The sequence below is a fragment of the Adiantum capillus-veneris genome, chromosome 17 (genome assembly GCF_014529385.1).
Source record: "Adiantum capillus-veneris isolate H3 chromosome 17, ASM1452938v2, whole genome shotgun sequence".
NCBI lineage: Eukaryota > Viridiplantae > Streptophyta > Polypodiopsida > Polypodiales > Pteridaceae > Adiantum > Adiantum capillus-veneris.
In genome coordinates this window covers 21,569,518-21,588,069 of record NC_140947.1, presented here as the reverse complement: position 1 = coordinate 21,588,069, position 18,552 = coordinate 21,569,518, and positions in this window count along the sequence as shown.

Sequence of the window (18,552 nt, the reverse complement as noted above, 5' to 3'; positions counted from 1 at the left end):
TTCCAAAAACTTGGAAAACCTATGTATGAGGAATTTTAAAGACAAATTTGAAAGTTTTATTTTGCAAGTGGGATCACACTAAACCCAGGTTTTTTTTTAGCACTCAAATATACGATAATGTTTCCCAAAAACTTGGAAAACCTACATATGATTACAGCAAGAGTACACTCAAATGCATTTCTAGGTGGGATTGCACTAAACCTAGCCCTTTTTCTAGCATTGAGATACACAATATCAATGTTACTAGAGATGAAAGTGTTACCATCATATACATATGGTAGTGATGTGTGTGAACACACTAGGACCGTCGGGGCATTTTTCCCCTCTTTAGGAGGTTTTTTTCCCCATGCAATGTATATACGCCCATCACTCTAGTGCTATCTATCTTTCCATTGCACACTAAGTAAAACACTCTCTATTGTGTGCCTTGAGCTTCCTTCATCTTCTCCAAGCTGTGTGTGTTTTTCTACAACCCTAATTCCAACAATTGGTATCAGAGCAGGTTGCATCCTCCCAAGCTTAGTCGCCAGCAGCTCCAACAGATGCTTGCTTGCTTTCTCCGATTTCAGTGAGCTTTGGCGAGGATTAGTCTGCTCGGATTTTTTATTTGGGCTCGTTTCGGCATTCGTTTCTACTACAGGCAGGTCTGCATAGGCAATTTTGTCATTTAGTGCAAAATTTTTGTTAGTGTTGTTTTTTGCATAACAGGTCCTAGACAATCTATTGCGGGTTGTGTTATATAGCACGTGCTAGTCTCACTCCGTTTCTCCTCATTTCGGGCAGTTTTCACATCAGGTGCATACATTTTCCATGGCTAACAACAACACAGATGTGTTCAAGATGTTTGCTATTGAGGATAGGTTGGATGGGGACAATTACCCTATGTGGGAATGATGCAACATGTTCTTGTGTCAAAGGGCATCTAGAATATTGTGCAGGGCATTGATATATGTCTTGGTTCTAAGGATGTAGGCGATATTGAAGATGTTGCAAGTCTTGCTACAAGGATTGTTGTTGTTAGAGTTGTTTTGCCTACGACAGAACAAGTTCGTTGGGATTTGAAGGATGCACAGGATCATACATTGATTGCGTTGTTTGTAAAGTGCACCATTACTCCTCACATTTTTTCAGTGAAATCTAGAAAACAGCTTGAATATTCTGGTTGGTCTTTATGCAAGCCGCAATGAGGCAAAAATTGCTTTGTTGCGTAAAGAGCTGGAATCAAAGATTATGCATGAGGAAGATGATATGGACACTTTCCTTGATGGTGTCAAGGATATCAATGAGCAACTTATCTCTGCAGGTGAAGTCATTTCAGACAGTTTCCTTGTGCGAACTATTCTTGACACCTTGCTAGATTCTTACCAGGCTTTTGCTAATACTTGGAGACTTATGACCCAAGGAAATCCCGAAGTTGTCAAGTTTGATGCATTGTGCACATTGTTGTTGCAAGAGTCACTTTCAAGAAATAATAGGACTAGACAGCGTGCAGTTGAACAAGCTTTTATTGCTTCTCAAAGAAAGGGTGGTAACAGCAATGCAGCCACTTCTTATGGTTTTGGTGCAAGTGGCAAAACTTTTGTTCCCAATGCTTCTGCTTGCAACACTTCATCTGGAAATTCAAGTGATAAGGACAAAAAGAAGATGCATTGCCATTATTTTAAAGCTAATGATCACTTGATCAAGCAGTGTCCTAAGTTGAAGGCCAAAGAGGCTAAGAAAAAAGAGGGTGGTTCCACTACAAATGTTACTTCCTCTACAAATGGTTCCTCTACAAATGTAGCCATTGTTGAGTCTTCTATGAAAGGATATTGTGATGCTGATGTTGATGCAAAATGGGCTTTTAGTGCAGAATGCACTTACAAATCTGTTGTCCATGATGCATGCATGTTAGTCGTTGCGGATTCACATGTGTGGTATTTCAACAATGGTGCTACAAATACCTCACATGGTGAATTGCTCACCTCTCGAGTCTGTCCCTCATGGGAATTCAATCAGTTGTGCCAACAATGCCTCTTATTTGGTTCAAGGAGTTGGAAATATTGTGCTTACTACTGCAGATGACAGTTCTTTCACACTTTTTGATGCACTTTATGTACATGGGATAAAGAAGAATCTTTTGTCTGTATCTGCACGTGCTAGACTTGGACTTGTAGTCAAATTTGTGGATAATAGATGAACAGCTCATGATCTCAGTTTTGGTGATGAAATTGTTGCATCTGGCCTTTTGTGTCGTGGATTGTATAAGCTCACTTTGTATGACAAGTGTGGACAAAATTTTGCAAATGCACTTGCGAATTCAAGGGTTGTTTCAAATGCAAAACTGTGGCATGCACATTTTGGGCATCTGAATTTTGCCAATTTGCTATGTTTGCAGAAATCTGATATGGTTTCTTCTTTGCCGCCTCTTGAAGTACCTGTCAAACATGTTTGTGAAGGCTGTATTTTGGGGAAAATGCAGTATTCTAAGTTTCAAAAGGATGAATCATGGCATGATACAAAGCCTTCTATTGAGCACATGTGTGTTTTTGGTTGTTTGGCATATGCTTTGGTGTCACAAACACAACGCAGGAAATTGGATGAGGAGGCTTCCAAATGTTTTTTTTTTGTTATAGTGCTAAAAGCAAAGGTTACAGGTTGTATCATCCGCAAACAAACCGTATTCTGGTTTCACGGGATGTAGTGTTTGTGGAACATTCTATTTAGCCCTTGTTGTCATGTACTAGAGACAATAATGTAAGATCATAGGACATTTATGACACTTTATTTCCTCTTTTCAGTGGTGGAAGTTTGAATGTAAATTCCAATGAGGCAAATGTACAGCCTATGGGGGTTTTTGAAAATGTTTCAGATCAGCCTATTACTGATGCAGATGTACATGATGTACTTTATGAGAAAAGGGTTGAAAATGAGCAGGCTAGAGGTTTGCCAAAATGGCTAGTGCATACATTGCGTGACAGTAAATTGGATGCATCTTTGTCTAGTCGTACTCGTTCAGGCTCTCACTATGCAACTTATACATCAGATTGTTATGCTTTGGCTGTGTCTAGTTTACATGATGTTGAGGAACCTCTGTCTTTTGATGCAGCACAGAATTTAGAAAATTGGATGGTACCATGCAATCAGAATATGTAGAAAATGACACATGGACTTTATGTGATTTTCCTCCTGGCAAAAAGGCCATTGGTACGAAGTGGGTTTACAAGTTGAAATGCAAGCCAGATGGTGAGATCAATCTCCATAAGGCTCGACTTGTTGAAAAGGGTTATGCACAGCAAAAAGGCATAGATTATGAAGAGACCTTTTCTCCCACTTAGTGTATGACTACTGTGCATTTTCTATGTGCATTGGCAGCTCATTTTGGTTGGGATGTGCATCAATCAGACATTGTTACTACTTTCTTGAATGGTGACATATTTGAGGAAGTTTATATAATGCAGCCTCGCGGTTATGTCAAGAAAGGACACGAGGACAAAGTGTGCAGATGTAAGGCTTTGCATAGGTTGAAGTAATCTCCTCATGCTTGGTATGAGAAAGCTGACACTCAGTTGGTCAAATGAGGCTTTCGTAACAGTCCAACAGAAAGCACATTGTATGTCAAGTGTGAGGGCAATGAACTTCTCATTGTGGTTCTTTATGTAGATGATTTGATGATCATTGGACCAAATGAGAGACATATTGCTGAATTTAAGGCTGATTTGAATGCTACTTTCAAGATGAAAGATTTGGGGCTGTTGCATCATTACTTGGGTATACAGTTTAAGCAGTGTGATGATGGTATTTCTTTGTGTCAGAAAAGTTACATAGATACATTGCTATGTAAAATTGGACTTGAGGATTGCAAACCTATTGCCACTCCCATGGAAACATGTTTGAAATTGAGTCTTCATGACAATGGTGATCCCGCTGATGTCACTCTTTACCAACTGTTATTGGATGCCTCATTTATGTATGCAACACTAGACCGGATATTTAGTTTGCAGTCTCACAAGTCAGCAGATTTATGCATAGCCTAGGGTCTAAGCATTGGCAGGCTATCAAGACGATTTTCCACTACCTTAGTGGCACTTTACATCTTGGCTTGCTTTATCCCAAGGGGGGATCATTGCCGCCAAACTTACATGCTTTTTCAGACTCAAATTGGGCTGGTTGTTTTGACATGCGAGCTGAGCAAGAAGCAACCTATTGTGGCCACTTCGAGTTGTGAGGCTGAGTATAGAGCAACCTTCACAGCTACAGTTGAGTGTGTATGGCTCAGACGCCTTATGGATGATTTGGGTGTTGGACAGGACACTGCCAACACTATCTACACTGACAATCAGAGTGCATTGGCAGTTGCGAGGAACCCAGTTTTTCATGCTTGCACAAAGCACATTGAGGTGCATTACCACTATGTCAGGGAGAGGCTCTCAGTAGGAGAGATCATCTTGGCTTATGTGCCAACACAGGTCAACCTTGTAGATCTTTTCACAAGAAGGCATTGTGTCGTGAGAAGTTTGAAGCTTTCTGCAAAGCTTTGGGCTTACTCCCCTTTGTGGACTGATCATGTCCTTAGGGCATGGCACTTCCCTTTACTCATGTGCCAGCTCTCGTTCATCGCATCACTCCAGGGGGGGTTGTTAGCATATACATGTGGTAGTGATGTGTGTGAACACACTAGGAGCACCGGGGCATTTTTTCCCTCTTTAAGTGGTTTTTTCCCCCGTGCATTGTATATACGCTCATCACTCTAGGGCTATCTATCTTTCCATTGCACACTAAGTAAAACACTCTCTATTGTGTGCCTTGAGCTTCCTTCTCTTCTCCAAGCTGTGTGTGTTTTCCTACAACCCTAATTCCAACAGAAGGCTTTGAGACTTTTAATAGGGAGAGGAAGGTGTCGATATGCCTTACACACTAATTGTTGAAGGTGCCATTGATCCAACATCTAATGATGATGGTGAAGAGGGAGATTCTCCCTCATTTAGACCTTGCATGATGTCTGACATATCAATGGTTTCTTGAAATGTTGGTTTGTGTGAATGTGGGATGGGTATGGAGATGATCCTTTGAAGGCTAATGGCCCATCAACATGCTTCAATGTCTGTAAACCATTATTCATCTCTTTCTACATCAAGTTAGGGGCCAATCCCATGGACTCGAGAATGTCGAGTCTAATGTATAAGTCATCCAATGAACAAACATGAGCTATGCTTCTCTCACCTCTTCTAAAGGCTTGGAGTTATCCATCTTTAGCATACCAACTCGATGTGAGTGCAACCAAGTGGTGATGGTACTCCTCACAAGATGGCTCATTGGGTGCAAATGGCACTACACATCTTTTGCACGTCCATGGTCAAATGCATCTCTCAGATGTGGTACACATAGGCATGATCATATTCCATGTTGACCAAAGATGTGCAATAGCTTCCTTGGAGAAGCTATTTAAGGTTAAAATCACCTTCATCATGGAGCTAGCAGACCCTCTGTAACTCTTTTTTCTCTCAAAAAATCAGACTCTGTGTGTGTGTGTGTGTGTGTGTGTGTGTGTGTGTGTGTGTGTGTGTGTGTGTGTGTGTGTGTGTGTAGCATGTTGCGTAACAAGAATCGACTTCTATTGTATGACGAACACCATAAACATTGGAGACTTCTTGAATTGGGAGAAAATCTCGAGAAAAAAGTGTAATGTCACCTAAAATGTTACCTCTAAATTTTAAATTAGAATGTAAGAAAACCTACAAAATATGAAGGAATTTAGTATTTAAAGTTTTTTCTAGGCATTGAGAGAGAGAGAGAGTAGAGAGAAGGAGGAGAAGGAGGATAATATAAACATTAATCTCTCTCTCTCTCTCTCTCTCTCTCTCTCTCTCTCTCTCTCTCTCTCTCTCTCTCTCTCTCTTCAATAGCTATAAAGCACTCTTAGATTCATTGAATAAGGGATAGAAAATCATACGTAACCTGTGAGAACTTGCCAAGCTTAGTATTAAAGGAATATTTGCTGCCTCTTGTATGTATAATTTTTTTTTGAGAATCCATGGAGAGATGTTGTGAATCATTTGTTAGAAATGGAAGAGAGTGTATACATGTAGAAGAATAGAATCTATATAATTTTTGTTACCATATACATGTGGTAGTGATGTGTGTGAACACACTTAGGACCGTCAGGGAATTTTTTCCCTCTTTATGAGGTTTTTTTCCCCGTGCATTGTATATACGCCCATTCATTCCAGGGCTATCTATCTTTCCATTGCACACTAAGTAATACACTCTCTATTGTGTGCCTTGAGCTTCCTTCGTCTTCTCCAATTTGTGTGTGTTTTCCTGCAACCCTAATTCCAACAATTAGTATTAGAGCAGGTTGTGTCCTCTCGAGCTTAGTTGCTAGCAGCTCCAGCACATGCCTGCTCACTTTCTTTGATTTCAATAAGCTTTGGTGAACGTTTACAAGTCCACAAAAATTTTAGGGAGGCTCATAGAGCTTATGCTGCTCAGATTTCTAATCCGGGCTCATTTCGGCCTCCGTTTCCACTACAGGCAGTACTACACAGGCTATTTCATCATTTTGTGCAGAATTTTTGTCAGTGCCTTTTTTGCATAACAGGTCCCTTATAGTCTTTTACGGTTTTTGCTATATTGCACGTGTTGTTCCCACTTTGTTTCTCCTCTTTTTGGGCAGTTTTCACATCAGGTGCAGACATTCTCAATGGCCAACAACAACACAGATGTATTCAAGATGTTTGTTGTTGAGGACATATTGGATGGGGACAATAACCCTATGTGGGCTTACATGATGCAACATGTTCTTGTGTGAAAGGGCGTGTAGAATATTGTGCATTGATGTGCATCCTGGTTCTGTGGGATGGAGATGATGTTGAGGATGTTGCAGGTCTTGCTGCAAGAATTTCTGTTGTTCAAGTTGTTTTGCCTACAGCAGAACAAGCTTGTTGGGATGTAAAGGATGTTAGGAAATAAGACGTAGCTAAATAGATAATTGAGTAGATTACTTAATAGAGAGAGACAGATTTACATACACGAGATTATAGACTAGAGAGAGAGAGAGAGAGAGAGAGTACACATGACATACGTGGTTCACCCAATGTGGGCTACATCCACGGGAAAGCAGCCACTCAATGGCTTTAGTACTTCAAAACAAGAAGTAGTTTACAAAGGGATTATACCCTTAATGGAGCTCCCACCTTGCTTCACTCTCACCACCTCACACTCACCTTGTTGCATCAACTTCACACTATGAAATGTGTGTAGAAATGGTCTCCTTTTATAGGCCAAAAGGACTGCCCTCTCTTATGAGAGACAGCCATGTGTAGCCGCCCTTGTGTGAATAAGTCCAAATCGGACCCTCCAGTCCGCCCATGTGTCGCCGCCCTTGAGAAGACAAGTCCGCTTTTAATTTCGGCCACCGGCCATTGAGTTTCGCCACCGGCCACTGGCCATTGACTTCCGACCACCGGCCATCGGTCATTGACTACCGGCCACCGTCCAACCGACCGGTTGTTTTCCGACCACTTTTCGGCCGCCGTCCCGCCATAATATTCCGGCGCAAAAAATCTCGGGGGCAGAGTTGTTAGGAAATAAGACGTAGCTAAATAGATAATTGAGTAGATTACTTAATGGATAGAGAAATATTTACATACACGAGATTATAGAGCAGAGAGAGAGAGAGAGAGTACACACGATATACGTGGTTCACCCAATGTGGGCTACGTCCACGGGAAAGCAGCCACTCAATGGCTTTAGTACTTCAAAACAAGAAGTAGTTTACAAAGGGATTATACCCTTAATGGAGCTCCCACCTTGCTTCACTCTCACCACCTCACACTCACCTTGTTGCATCAACTTCACACTATGAAATGTGTGTAGAAATGGCCTCCTTTTATAGGCCAAAAGGGCTGCCCTCTCTTATGAGAGACAGCCATGTGTAGCTGCCCTTGTGCGAATAAGTCCAAATCGGACCCTCCAATCCGCCCATGTTTGGCCGCCGTTGAGAAGACAAGTCTGCTTTTGAATTCGGCCACTAGCCATTGAATTCCGCCACCGGCCACCGGCCATTGACTTCCGACCACCGGCCATCGGCCATTGACTTCCGACTACCGTCCATCGGCCATTGACTACCGGCCATCGGCCACCGGCCATTGACTTCCGACCACCGGCCATCGGCCATTGACTTCCGACCACCGTCCATCGGCCATTGACTACCGGCCACCGGCCAACCGACCGGTTGTTTTCCGACCACTTTCCGGCAGCCGTCCAGCCATAATATTCCGGCGAAAAGAAATATTTTGGCGAAAAAAAATCCCGCGGTCAAAGTTGTTAGGAAGTAAGACGTAGCTAAATAGATAATTGAGTAGATTACTTAATGGAGAGAGAGAGATTTACAAACATGAGATTATAGAGTAGAGAGAGAGAGAGAGAGAGAGAGAGAGAGAGAGAGTACACACGATATACGTGGTTCACCCAATGTGGGCTACGTCCACAGGAAAGCAGCCACTCAATGGCTTTAGTACTTTAAAACAAGAAGTAGTTTACAAACGGATTATACCCTTAACGGAGTTCTCACCTTGCTTCACTCTCACCACCTCACACTCACCTTGTTGCATCAACTTCACAATATGAAATGTGTGTATAAATGGCCTCCTTTTATAGGCCAAAAGGACTGCCCTCTCTTATGAGAGACAGCCATGTGTAGCCGCCCTTGTGCGAATAAGTCCAAATCGGACCCTCCAATCCGCCCATGTGTGGCCGCCCTTGAGAAGACAAGTCCACTTTTGAATTCGGCCACCGGCCATTGAATTCCGCCACCGGCCACCAGCCATTGACTTCCGACCACCGGCCATCGGCCATCGACTTCCGACCACCGGCCATCGGGCCATTGACCACCGGCCACAGGCCAACCGACCGGTTGTTTTCCGACCACTTTCCGACCGCCGTCCGGCCATAATATCCCGGCGAAAAGGAATATTCTGGCGAAAAAAATCTCGGGGGCAGAGTTGTTAGGAAATAAGACGTAGCTAAATAGATAATTATGTAGATTACTTAATGGAGAGAGACAGATTTACATACACGAAATTATAGAGTAGAGAGAGAGAGAGTACACACGATATACGTGGTTCACCCAAAGTGGGCTACGTCCACGGGAAAGCAGCCACTCACTGGCTTTAGTACTTCAAAACAAGAAGTAGTTTACAAAGGGATTGTACCCTTAATAGAGCTCCCACCTTGCTTCACTCTCACCACCTCACACTCACCTTGTTGCATCAACTTTACACTATGAAATGTGTGTAGAAATGCCCTCCTTTTATAGGCCAAAAGGGCTGCCCTCCCTTATGAGAGACAGCCATGTGTAGCCGCCCTTGTGCGAATAAGTCCAAATCGGACCCTCCAATCCGCCCATGTGTGGCGGCCCTTGAGAAGACAAGTCCGCTTTTGAATTCGGCCACCGGCCATGGACTTCCGACCACCAGCCATCGGCCATTAACTACCGGCCACCGGCCAACTGACCGGTTGTTTTCCGACCACTTTCTGGCCGCCGTCCGACCATAATATTTCGGCGAAATGGAATATTCTGGCGAAAAAAAAATCTCGGGGGCAGAGTTGTTAGGAAATATGACGTAGCTAAATAGATAATTGAGTAGATTACTTAATGGAGAGAGACAGATTTACATACACCAAATTATAGAGTAGAGAGAGAGAGAGAGAGAGTACACACGATATACGTGGTTCACCCAATGTGGGCTACGTCCACGGGAAAGCAGCCACTCAATGCTTTACTACTTCAAAACAAGAAGTAGTTTACAAAGGGATTATACCCTTAATTGAGCTCCCACCTTGCTTCACTCTCACCACCTCACACTCGCCTTGTTGCATCAACTTCACACTATGAAATGTGTGTATAAATGGCCTCCTTTTATAAGCCAAAAGGGCTGCCCTCTCTTCTGAGAGACAGCCATGTGTAGCCGCCATTGTGCGAATAAGTCCAAATCGGACCCTACAATCCGCCCATGTGTGGCCGCCCTTGAGAAGACAAGTCCGCTTTTGAATTCAGCCACCGGCCATTGAATTCCGCCCCCGGCCACCGGCCATTCACTTCCGACCACCGGCCACCGGCCATTGACTTCCGACCACCGGCCATCAGCCATTGACTACCGGCCACCGGCCAACCAACCAATTGTTTTCCAACCACTTTCCGGCCGCCGTCCGGCCATAATATCCTGGCGAAAAGGAATATTCCGGCGAAAAAAATCTCGGGGGTAGAGTTGTTAGGAAATAAGACATAGCTAAATAGATAATTGAGTAGATTACTTAATGGAGAGAGACAGATTTATATACACGAGATTATAGAGTAGAGAGAGAGAAAGAGAGAGAGAGAGTACACACGATATACGTGGTTCACCCAACGTGGGCTACGTCTACGGGAAACCAGCCTCTCAATGGCTTTAGTACTTCAAAACAAGAAGTAGTTTACAAAGGGATTGACTTCCGATCACCTGCCATCGGCCATTGACTACCGGCCAACCGACCGGTTGTTTTCCGACCACTTTCAGACCGCCGTCCGGCCATAATATTCCAGCGAAAAAAAATCTCGGGGGTAAAGTTGTTAGGAAATAAGACGTAGCTTAATAGATAATTAAGTAGATTACTTAATGGAGAGAGATAGATTTACATACACGAGATTATAGAGTAGAGAGAGAGAGAGAGAGTACACACGATATACATGGTTCACCCAATGTAGGCTACCTCCACGGGAAAGCATCCACTCAATGGCTTTAGTACTTCAAAACAAGAAGTAGTTGACAAAGGGATTATACCCTTAATGGAGCTCCCACCTTGCTTCACTCTCACCACCTCACACTCACCTTGTTGTATAAACTTCACACTATGAAATGTATGTAGAAATGGCCTCCTTTTTTATGCCAAAAGGGCTGCCCTCTTTTATTAGAGACAGCCATGTGTAGCCGACCTTGTGCGAATAAGTCCAAATCCGACTCTCCAATCCACCTATGTGTGGCCGCCCTTGAGAAGACAAGTCCGTTTTTGAATTCGGCCACCGGCCATTGACTTCCGACCACCGGCCACCGGCCATTTCCTTCCGACCACCGGCCATCAACCATTGACTACCGGCCACTGCCCAACCGACCGGTTGTTTTCCGATCACTTTCCGACCGCCGTCCGGCCATAATATTGCGGCCAAAAGGAATATTTCGGCGAAAAAAACTCGGGGGCAGAGTTGTTAGGAAATAAAACGTAGCTAAATAGATAATTGAGTAGATTACTTAATGGAGACAGATAGATTTACATACACGAGATTATAGAGTAGAGAGAGAGAGAGAGAGTACACACGATATACGTGGTTCACCCAATGTGGGCTACGTCCACGTCAAAGCAGCCACTCAATGGCTTTAGTACTTTAAAACAAATAGTTTACAAAGGGATTATACCCTTAATGGAGCTCCCACCTTGCTTCACTCTCACCACCTCACACTCACCTTGTTGCATCAACTTCACACTATGAAATGTGTGTAGAAATGGCGTTCTTTTATAGGCCAAAAGGCCTGCCCTCTCTTATGAGAGACAGCCATGTGTAGCCGCCCTTGTGCGAATAAGTTCAAATCGGACCCTCCAATCCACCCATGTGTGGCCGCCCTTGAGAACACAAGTCCGCTTTTGAATTCGGCCACCGGCCATTGAATTCCGCCACCGGCCAACGGCCATTGACTTCCGACCACCGGCCATCGGCCATTGACTACCGGCCACCGGCCAACCGACCGGTTGTTTTCCGACCACTTTTCGGCCACCGTTCGGCCATAATATTCCGGCGAAAAGGAATATTCCGACGAAAAAAAATCTCGGGGACGGAGTTTTTAGGAAATAAGACGTAGCTAAATAGAGAATTGAGTAAATTGCTTAATGGAGAGAGACAGGTTTACATACACGAGATTATAGAGTAGAGTAGAGAGAGAGAGAGTACACGCGATATACGTGGTTCACCCAATGTGGGCTACGTCCACGGGAAAGCAGCCACTCAATGGCTTTAGTACTTCAAAACAAGAAGTAGTTTATAAATGGATTATACTCTTAATGGAGCTCCTACCATGCTTCACCCTCACCACCTCACAGTCATCTAGTTGCATCAACTTCACACTATGAAATGTGTGTAGAAATGGTCTCCTTTTATAGGCCAAAAGGGCTGCCCTCTCTCATGAGAGATAGCCATGTGTAGCCGCCCTTGTGCGAATAAGTCCAAATCGGACCCTCCAATCCGCCCATGTGTGGCCGTCCTTGAGAAGACAAGTCCGCTTTTGAATTCAGCCACCGGCAATTGAATTCTGCCACCGACTGAGAAGACAAGTCCGCTTTTGAATTCGGCCACGGGCCATTGAATTCCGCCACCGGCCACCGGCCATTGACTTCCGATCACCTGCCACCGGCCATTGACTTCCGACCACCGGCCATCGGCTATTAACTACCGGCCAACCGACCGGTTGTTTTCCGACCACTTTCCTGCCGCCGTACTGCCATAATAGTCCGGCGAAAAGGAATATTCTGGCGAAAAAAAATCTCGGGGGTAAAGTTGTTAGGAAATAAAACGTAGCCAAATAGATAATTGAGTAGATTACTTAATGGAGAGAAACAGATTTACATACACGAGATTATAGAGTAGAGAGAGAGAGAGATAGAGTACACACGATATACGTGGTTCACCCAATGTGGGCTACGTCCACGGGAAAGCAGCCACTCAATGGCTTTAGTACTTCAAAACAAGAAGTAGTTTACAAAGGGATTATACCCTTAATGGAGCTCCCACCTTACTTCACCCTCACCACCTCACACTCACCTTGTTGCATCAACTTCACACTATGAAATGTGTGTAGAAATGGCCTCCTTTTATCGGCCAAAAGGACTGCCCTCTCTTATGAGAGACAGCCATGTGTAGCCGCCCTTGTGCGAATAAGTCCAAATCGGACCCTCCAATCCGCCCATGTGTAGCCGCCCTTGAGAAGACAAGTCCGCTTTTGAATTCGGCCCCGGCCATTAAATTCCGCCACCGGCCACCGGCCATTTACTTCCGACCACCGGCCACCGGCTATCAACTTCCGACCACCAGCCATCGGCCATTGACTACCGACCACAGGCCAACCGACCGGTTGTTTTCCGACCACTTTCCGACCTCCGTCCGGCCATAATATTCCGGCGAAAAGGAATATTCTGGCGAAAAAAATCTCGGGGGCAGAGTTGTTAAGAAATAAGACGTAGCTAAATAGATAATTGAGTAGATTACTTAATGGAGAGAGACAGATTTACATACACGAAATTATAGAGTAGAGAGAGAGAGAGAGTACACACGATATACGTGGTTCACCCAAAGTGGGCTACGTCCACGGGAAAGCAGCCACTCACTGGCTTTAGTACTTCAAAACAAGAAGTAGTTTACAAAGGGATTGTACCCTTAATAGAGCTCCCACCTTGCTTCACTCTCACCACCTCACACTTACCTTGTTGCATCAACTTTACACTATGAAATGTGTGTAGAAATGGCTTCCTTTTATAGGCCAAAAGGGCTGCCCTCCCTTATGAGAGACAGCCATGTGTAGCCGCCCTTGTGCGAATAAGTCCAAATCGGACCCTCCAATCCGCCCATGTGTGGCGGCCCTTGAGAAGACAAGTCCGCTTTTGAATTCGGCCACTGGCCATTGACTTCCGACCACCGGCCACCGGCCATTGACTTCCAACCACCGGCCATCGGCCATTAACTACCGCCCACCGGCCAACCGACCGGTTGTTTTCCGACCACTTTCTAGCCGCCGTCTGGCCATAATATTCCGGCGAAAGTTGAGAAGACAAGTCCGTTTTTCAATTCGGCCACCGGCCATTCACTTCCGACCACCGGCCACCGGCCATTGCCTTCCGACCACCGGCCATCGACCATTAACTACCGGCCACCGGCCAACCGACCGGTTGTTTTCCGATCACTTTTCGGCCGCCGTCCGGCCATAATATTGCGGCGACATGGAATATTCCGGCGAAAAAATCTCGATGGCAGAGTTGTTAGGAAATAAGACGTAGCTAAATAGATAATTGAGTAGATTACTTCATGGAGAGAGACAGATTTACATACACGAGATTATAGAGTAGAGAGAGAGAGAGAGAGTACACACTATATACGTGGTTCACCCAATGTGGGCTACGTCCACGTCAAAGCAGCCACTCAATGGCTTTAGTACTTCAAAACAAGAAGTGGTTTACAAAGGGATTATACCCTTAATGGAGCTCCCACCTTGCTTCACTCTCACCACCTCACACTCACCTTGTTGCATCAACTTCACACTATGAAATGTGTGTAGAAATGGCCTCCTTTTATAGGCCAAAAGGGCTGCCCTCTCTTATGAGAGACAGCCATGTGTAGCCGCCCTTGTGCGAATAAGTTCAAATCGGACCCTCCAATCCACCCATGTGTGGCCGCCCTTGAGAACACAAGTCCACTTTTGAATTCGACCACCGGCCATTGAATTCCGCCACCGGCCACCGGCCATTGACTTCCGACCACCGGCCACGGCCATTGACTTCCGACCACCGGCCATCGGCCATTGACTACCGGCCACCGGCCAACTAACCAGTTGTTTTCCGACCACTTTCCGGCCGCCGTCCGGCCATAATTTTCCGGCGAAAAGGAATATTCCGGCGAAAAAAATCTCGAGGGCGGAGTTTTTAGGCAATAAGACGTAGCTAAATAGAGAATTGAGTAAATTACTTAATGGAGAGAGACAGATTTACATACACGAAATTATAGAGTAGAGTAGAGAGAGAGAGAGTACACACGATATACGTGGTTCGCCCAATGTGGGCTACGTCCACGTCAAAGCAGCCACTCAATGCTTTAGTACTTCAAAACAAGAAGTAGTTTACAAAGGGATTATACCCTTAATGGAGCTCCCACCTTGCTTCACTCTCACCACCTCACACTCACCTTGTTGCATCAACTTCACACTATGAAATGTGTTTAGAAATGGCCTCCTTTATTGGCCAAAAGGGCTGCCCTCTCTTATGAGAGACAGCCATGTGTAGCCGCCCTTGTGCGTATAAGTCCAAATCGGACCCTCCAATCCGCCCATGTGTGGCCGCCCTTGAGAAGACAAGTCCGCTTTTGAATTCGGCCACCGGCCATTGAATTCCGCCACCGGCCACCGGCCATTGACTTCCGCCACCGGTCACCGTCCATTCACTTCTGACCAGCGGCCACCGACCATTGACTTCCGACCACCGGCCATCGGCCATTGAGTACCTGTCACCGGCCAACCGACCGGTTGTTTTTCGACCACTTTCTAGCCGCCGTCCTGTCATAATATTCCGACGAAAAGGAATATTCCAGCGAAAAAAAATCCTCGGGGGCGGAGTTATTAGGAAATAAGGCGTAGCTAAATAGATAATTGAGTAGATTACTTAATGGAGAGAGACAGATTTACATACACGAGATTATAGAGTAGAGAGAGAGAGAGAGAGTACACACGATATACGTGGTTTACCCAATGTGGGCTACGTCCACGAGAAAGCAGCCTCTCAATGGCTTTACTACTTCAAAACAAGAAGTAGTTTACAAAGGGATTATACCCTTAATGGAGCTCCCACCTTGCTTCACTCTCACCACCTCACACTCACCTTGTTGCATCAACTTCACACTATGAAATGTGTGTAGAAATGGCCTCCTTTTATAGGCCAAAAGGGCTGCCCTCTCTTATGAGAGACAGCCATGTGTAGCTGCCCTTGTGCGAATAAGTCCAAATCGGACCCTCCAATCCGCCCATGTTTGGCCGCCGTTGAGAAGACAAGTCCGCTTTTGAATTCGGCCACTAGCCATTGAATTCCGCCACCGGCCACCGGCCATTGACTTCGGACCACCGGCCATTGACTTCGGACCACCGGCCATCGGCCATTGACTTCCGACTACCGTCCATCGGCCATTGACTACCGGCCATCGGCCACCGGCCATTGACTTCCGACCACCGGCCATCGGCCATTGACTTCCGACCACCGTCCATCGGCCATTGACTACTGGCCACCGGCCAACCGACCGGTTGTTTTCCGACCACTTTCCGGCCGCCGTCCAGCCATAATATTCCGGCGAAAAGAAATATTCTGGCAAAAAAAAATCCCGCGGTCAAAGTTGTTAGGAAGTAAGACGTAGCTAAATAGATAATTGAGTAGATTACTTAATGGAGAGAGACAGATTTACATACACGAGATTATAGAGTAGAGAGAGAGAGAGAGAGTACACACGATATACGTGGTTTACCCAATGTGGGCTACGTCCACGAGAAAGCAGCCTCTCAATGGCTTTACTACTTCAAAACAAGAAGTAGTTTACAAAGGGATTATACCCTTAATGGAGCTCCCGCCTTGCTTCACTCTCACCACCTCACACTCACCTTGTTGCATCAACTTCACACTATGCAATGTGTCCAGAAATGGCCTCCTTTTATAGGCCAAAAGGGCTGCCCTCTCTTATGAGAGACAGCCATGTGTAGCCGCCCTTGTGCGAATAAGTCCAAATCGGACCCTCCAATCCGCCCATGTGTGGCCGCCCTTGAGAAGACAAGTCCGCTTTTGAATTCGGCCACTGGCCATTGAATTCCGCCACCGGCCACCGGCCATTGACTTCCGACCACCGACCACCGGCCATTGACTTCCGACCACCGTCCATCGGCCATTGACTACCGGCCAACCGACCGGTTGTTTTCCGACCACTTTCCGACCGCCGTCCTGCCATAATATTCTGGCGCAAAGGAATATTCTGGCGAAAAAAAAATCTCGGTGGCGGAGTTGTTAGGATATAAGACGTAGCTAAATAGATAATTGAATAGATTACATAATGGAGAGAGACAGATTTACATACACGAGATTATAGAGTAGAGAGAGAGAGAGAGTACACACGATATACGTGGTTCAACCAATGTGGGCTACGTCCACAGGAAAGCAGCCACTCAATGGCTTTAGTACTTCAAAACAAGAAGTAGTTTATAAAGGGATTATACCCTTAATGGAGCTCCCACCTTGCTTCACTCTCACCACCTCACACTCACTTTGTTGCATCAACTTCACACTATGAAATGTGTGTAGAAATGGCCTCCTTTTATAGGCCAAAAGGGTTGCCCTCTCTTATGAGAGACAGCCATGTGTAGCCGCCCTTGTGCGAATAAATCCAAATCGGACCCTCCAATCCGCCCATGTGTGGCCGCCCTTGAGAAGACAAGTCGGCTTTTGAATTCGGCCACCGGCCATTGAATTCCGCCACCGGCCACCGGCCATTGTCTTCCGACCACCTGCCATCGGCCATTGACTATCGGCCACCGGCCAACCGACCGGTTGTTTTCCGACCACTTTCCGGCCTCCGTCCGGCCATAATATTCCGGCGAAAAAAACTTGGTTGTTAGAAAATAAGACGTAGCTAAATATATAATTGAGTAGATTACTTAATGGAGAGAGACAGATTTACATACACGAGATTATAGAGTAGAGAGAGAGAGAGAGTACACACGATATACGTGGTTCACCCAATGTGGGCTACGTCCACGGGAAAGCAGCCACTCAATGGCTTTAGTACTTGAAAACAAGAAGTAGTTTACAAAGGGATTATACCCTTAATGGAGCTCCCACCTTGCTTCACTCTCACCACCTCACACTCACCTTGTTGCATCAACTTCACACTATGAAATGTGTGTAGAAATGGCTCCTTTTATAGGCCAAAAGGGCTGCCCTCTCTTATGAGAGACAGCCATGTGTAGCCGCCCTTGTGCGAATAAGTCCAAATCGGATCCTCCAATCCGCCCATGTATGGCCGCCCTTGAGAAGACAAGTCCGCTTTTGAATTCGGCCACCGGCCATTGACTTTCGACCACCGGCCACCGGCCATTGACTTCCGCCATCGACCACCGGCCATTCACTTCCGACCACTGGTCACTGCCCATTCACTTCCGACCACCGGCCGTCGGCCATTGACTACCGGTCACCAGCCAACCGACCGGTTGTTTTCGGTTCACTTTTCGACCGCCTTCGTGCCATAATATTCCGACGAAAAGGAATATTCCGGCGAAAAAAAATCTCGGGGGCGGAGTTGTTAGGAAATAAGACGTAGCTAAATAGATAATTTAGTAGATTACTTAATGGAGAGAGACAGATTTATATACACGAGATTATAGAGTAGAGAGAGAGAGAGAGAGAGAGAGTACACACGATATACGTGGTTTACCCAATGTGGGCTACGTCCACGGGAAAGCAGCCTCTCAATGGCTTTAGTACTTCAAAACAAGAAGTAGTTTATAAAGGGATTATACCCTTAATGGAGCTCCCACCTTGCTTCACTCTCACCACCTCACACTCACCTTGTTGCATCAACTTCACACTCTGAAATGTGTGTAGAAATGGCCTCCTTTTATAGGCCAAAAGGGCTGCCCTCTCTTATGAGACACAGCCATGTGTAGCCGCCCTTGTGCGAATAAGTCCAAATCGGACCCTCCAATCCGCCCATGTGTGGCCGCCCTTGAGAAGACAAGTCCGCTTTTGAAT